We start from the raw sequence: 5,137 nt of genomic DNA, 5'->3' as shown, positions 1-5,137 counted from the left end.
GGCTGACTTTCCTGCCTCCCGGCCGCTACTCAGGTCCACCACTCGCCGTTGTCAGTGCACGGTTTTTCTAGCAAGCTCCAGCCTAGTATTGATCTTATTCAGTATTTACGGTACGAAGATTTGATAACGGAATGTGACGTTTCCACATCATGCTTGATGGTTGAAGTTTGCAACGTTAACAACTACCAAGTCAAGTCGCAGCCCCAGTCATCTGGCACGTCTCTGTCATCGAATAAAGCCAATGAACAAGAAAGTTATTATTTTCCAGCATAAATGAAAATATATAACACTGCTACAGGCGGTACGCGGATGTCATGCACATTACACACAACGATTCAATCGAATAAAAACTGGATTAACCATAAATCAGCACTGGATTAACCATAAATAATAACAGTACAGCACTGGATTAACCATAAATAATAACAGTACAGCACCAAACACTTGAGATGCACATTATATTACTTTAGAATTTAGATGCACAGAGGAGTAATGAGACTAAAAGTTTTAGCACGCCCTATCTTAAAAAAAATATTGAACGAGATATTTCCACAGTGCAAAAACAAAACCGAAATCCGACAAAAAACCGATTCCAGGTTCAATGTCCACAGATTTAAAAACAAAACTTTCAAGTGCCCCCCATGGTAAAAAAAAAAATGACCAAAGACGGAATTGTAACAAAGAATAAATAAAGATAAGTGCGGCAAACGAAAGGCGGCACTGGACCAGCGTCTGCCCAAAGTAGGCGCCCAGAGTTACTCCTTAGCCCAGCGGGCAGCAGCAAATGAATTACAACCAAAGGAAGAATATGCATTAGTCTATTAAGGCTCATCGCACCATGACGAGGCACAGCTCGGATAACGCGATTCGCCTGCGTCCTCCAGGCGAGAAGCACCTCGAGTAGGCTGCCGTGTCTTGACCAACTGCCGCATCCGTCGTCCGCGCCGCAGGCCTCCCAGCGGCCATGTTCCAACGGAGCCGTGAGCTTCACCGTCTCCCGCTCCGCCTCTACAAGGTGGATGGAGGCCTGGCCGGACGGGTGGCACAAGGACATCTGGAGCTCCTGCTGCCGGGCCCGGTGGAAGGAGTAGATCGCCGCTCCGCGGTCGACATCCACCAGCTCCGAGCCGGCCACCAGTCCAGCTCGGAGTAGTGCCTCCATCGCATCGGCCGTCGACCGGCGTGGGGCCCGGATGTGACTAGTGCAGCTCCGTGGGGTGCCCTGCCGCGCTCTGCCGAGTGTGCAGAGAGCAGGTAGACTGGTGGCGGTGAAGAAAACAAGCAGTTATCTTCTTTCGGGATCTGTAAAGAAGCATTCTACTAAAAACTACATCCAAAACGTTTTCCATATTTTTTTACAGAACACAATGCAGTAGCCAAAATAGATATGAAGTATGTGAAGACAACAGTCTACTGCCATTAGATAACTGATCCTGATGGACAAATACTTTAGATACTAGTATATCATAAGGTGGTTCAAAGGCACACTTTGCAGCTCCAGTAAAAAATCACTGTTTTTCATACTTCATACTGTAAGGGGAAATGGTGGGGTGGGGATGCAGCCAAGAGTGCATCATATAGGGTTGTAGTGGTCGGACCATCTGGAGCAATAGCCTGTTTTTGCCGTTTTTAATGTTAACCCTATGACGCACATGAGCACGCGCCACGGGCGCACCCCCGGCCGAATCGTGCCCAAAATCTAATACGACCTTTTGAATTACATGACCCACGAGTCGTGAAAATTTCACCCTCGTGCGTCAATCGACGGTGCCGCAATATCCGTTTTTGGGCGTCACGCCGCCGCAGCCTGTTTTTGCCGATTCTAATGCTAACTCTATGGCGCACATGAGCACACGTCACGGGCGCACCCCCGGCCGCATCGTGCCCAAAATTTAATACGACAAATGAGTGCACGCCCTCGACTTGGCGTGAAAATTTCACCCCCGTAGCCCTTACCGTTTCCGAGCAATAGCCTGTTTTTGCCGTTTTTAATGTTAACCCTATGGCGCACATGAGCACGCGCCACGGGCGCACCCCCGGCCGAATCGTGCCCAAAATGTAATACGACCTGTTGAATTACATGACCCACGAGTCGTGAAAATTTCACCCTCGTGCGTCAATCGACGGCGCCGCAATATCCGTTTTGGGGCATCACGCCGCCGCAGCCTGTTTTTGCCGATTCTAATGCAAGTCTATGGCGCACATGAGCACACGTCACGGGCGCACCCCCGGCCACATCGTGCCCAAAATTTAATACGACAAATGAGTGCACGCGCTCGACTTGGCGTGAAAATTTCACCCCCGTAGCCCTTACCGTTTCCGAGCAATAGCCTGTTTTTGCCGATTCTAATGCTAACCCTATGGCGCATATGAGCACGCGCCACGGGCGCACCCCCGGCCGCATCGTGCCCAAAATTTAATACGACCTGTTGAATGACGCGACCCACGAGCCGTGAAAATTTCACCCTCGTGCATCAATCGACGGCGCCGCATTAAGCCTTTTTAAGCGTAACCCGACGGCGGACTTTTTAAGATTTATAAATAGTAGATAGTAGACCACTACAACCGCTGGGTCGTGTCCCAGCGGTTGATGGTCCCTACAGATGGTCCGCGGAGGGGAGACCCATACCAGAACGTAGATTGTGAAACAATGTAAGTGTCTGCCAATATTACCTTTTCCAGAAGAGTTGAAAAACAGCAATGGGTCAGCTCTTGCGAGAAGCACCATGCAGTGTTGGCTGCACTTCAATCTGTCTCCTGTAAAAAAAAAAACAGTATCACTGTATGATTGACAGTTTGATTGCATTTCCTTCCAGCTCCAACATCTCTATTTTAGACATTCTCAGTTCCCACTTGCGCACGGCACCCTACTAACCGGTCTCTAGCGATGTGCCAAATCTGAGCACAATCGGCCCAGCCGTTCTTGAGATCTGGAAGCGTCACCTTGCACATGTGCACGTGCAGTTGGCAGTTGCACCCCAACCGTGACACATTTAAACACATTGCCCAGTGGGTGCCTACATCCTTTTTATAATGTAGTTATTGTCATAACAATCAAGTTGTACTGTGCTATTGTCATTACAACAAAAGTGACACCTCTCCGTTTTACACGTGTCACGTGCAGTGGAGGTCACCCGCATGCATTGTCCATAATAAATACTTGTAAGAAGGGTATACACTATACGCTACCTCACACAAAAAACCGCAAGTGTAACAGTGTCCGTCCCCCTCCCCGGCGCCGTTTTCTTCCAGGGGAGGCGCCCCAGCCGCCGTACTGGGGCGTAGCGGAGTCCGTGCTTTTAGCACAGCAAAATATCCACCCAGGCTAAATTAACGTCACGACAACCTAGGATTAAGAGTGGCTACAGACTTCAGACTTTATGCATACTTAACATTGAAGTATTATATATGCAACTAAATGACACACATGGTGTTTGTTCTAACCTTCTCAACAGAAAGTGAACATGTCAGGACAGCACCCCTTGGTGACCATTATATTCAAGGGGTGTACAGGAACTGATTCCCCAGGGGTGAAGCGATAGAAGCAAAAACATGAGTCACTAGTTATATATACTGTTCCCTCCTGTGTCTTCCCTCCTGCAGGAAAAAAATACATGTGTGATGCCCAATGTGACTGATAACTGCATATTATACAGCTGGAAATATTGTACAAAGTTGTGACAACACAAGCAAACTATGCATGTCACTGCTCTTGTATAACTTTTCTATTTTTATTGCTATATGAGACCTCACAAGACACAAAAATATGCATGGTTAGAAAGTGGGTAACAATACATTTCAAATGAACTAAGCAGATTATTTCTAAGCTCCTTTAAGTCCCAATTTCTGCTATATTTCGCTTGGAGTCACTTCATAGTTTGAACTCAAGGTGCCTTGTGGATTTACCTTAGGTATGTAGGTAAATCCACAAGGATTTATGGGCTTTGCCTCAGTTAATTAGCTGCTCCTTCAATTTAAGTTTCTCGTTAAATTTCATTGAGGCGTTGCAAGATGGGCTGTAGCCGAATTCTCTTCCCTGTTTAGCTGATGCTCAAAATACCTGAACATTTTTAATTCCAATTTTTGTAGCTGTTAACAATTGGTAAAGGCCCATGTACCTAGACAACAATGACTTTACAGAGGAAACCCCTGGCTGTGTTTCATGGGCGCGCTGCCAGCAGCTGCCAGCGCATTCCGTGGAGATAGCGTCAACCTCTGGTAGTGTTGGAGGTATAGGCTTGTTGATATCTATGGAAGCCAAAAGTGGCTGGCAGAGTACCGCGTTAAACCACCCTTATTTTTTGCACAATAATGGTGTGATAACTGTTCCTGCAAAAAAACATAAGGTGAAGTGAAGTAAAATCAGGTCAAACATTTATATATACCCAAAAGTAGCAGTGTATGGAGTACGTATATTCACATTACCATTCCAATAATATGATGCACAACAGGCCATAGAAAAACCAGTGAATGTTGAATTGTACCCCAATTTCAATATAAATATGGCACTTGGCAATAACAGTTAAACACACCGTTTTTGATGCTAAATCAACAGAGAAAACTCCTGAACATAAAAAATGATCAGAATGTATAATAAGGATAAAAGTATAAATAAAAATCGACGACATCAGCGCCTATCATCGAACTTGCACATTCACCACTCCCCATTCCACGCACAGATTGTAAACACACCGTTTTTGATGCTAAATCAACAGAGAAAACTCCTGAACATAAAAAATGATCAGAATGTATAATAAGGATAAAAGTATAAATAAAAATCGACGACATCAGCGCCTATCATCGAACTTGCACATTCACCACTCCCCATTCCACGCACAGATTGTTTACCCCTTGGTTTACCCCGTGTTCGCAGTCTCCCTGACGACGGAGATTCTATACGCCCGCCGACCAATCACGTTCAAGATCAGCGGGGCTTGGCCGCAGTTCTCGAACGCCATTGGCCAGATTAAGCAGGACCTTCGTCGTCAGTAAACTGTGAACACGGCGTTACATATTTCGCTATGGTAACAAAAGCGCCAGAATTGACTACCAGAATTGGATCCGAAGGTCAAATGGGTCACGTGACTGACAAGTTCAGATGGACAACACCAGGAAAACGGAACAACGTGCAATAACG

General features: G+C 46.3%; 1 long non-coding RNA gene across 9 annotated transcripts; it reads right to left on the bottom strand.

Moving 5' to 3' along the window:
• Positions 1 to 242: 242 nt before the first annotated feature.
• Positions 243 to 4,851, bottom strand: LOC122376218. Of its 9 annotated transcripts, none has more exons than XR_006255555.1 (4): positions 4,807 to 4,831; positions 2,876 to 4,329; positions 2,674 to 2,757; positions 243 to 1,302 (listed from the first exon to the last, which is right to left on the bottom strand). It is a non-coding gene; the product is annotated as an uncharacterized LOC122376218 (long non-coding RNA). The 9 variants fall into 9 exon arrangements; XR_006255559.1 differs by lacking the exon at positions 4,807 to 4,831 and adding an exon at positions 4,647 to 4,667; XR_006255557.1 differs by having other exon boundaries at positions 2,876 to 4,851.
• Positions 4,852 to 5,137: the final 286 nt, after the last annotated feature.

This window comes from Amphibalanus amphitrite, unplaced genomic scaffold, assembly GCF_019059575.1.
Source record: "Amphibalanus amphitrite isolate SeventyFive unplaced genomic scaffold, NRLGWU_Aamphi_draft 002056F_arrow, whole genome shotgun sequence".
NCBI classification, from domain to species: Eukaryota; Metazoa; Arthropoda; class Thecostraca; order Balanomorpha; family Balanidae; genus Amphibalanus; species Amphibalanus amphitrite.
Note: the sequence above shows the minus strand (reverse complement) of the source record. Positions and strands in the feature narration are given on the sequence as shown.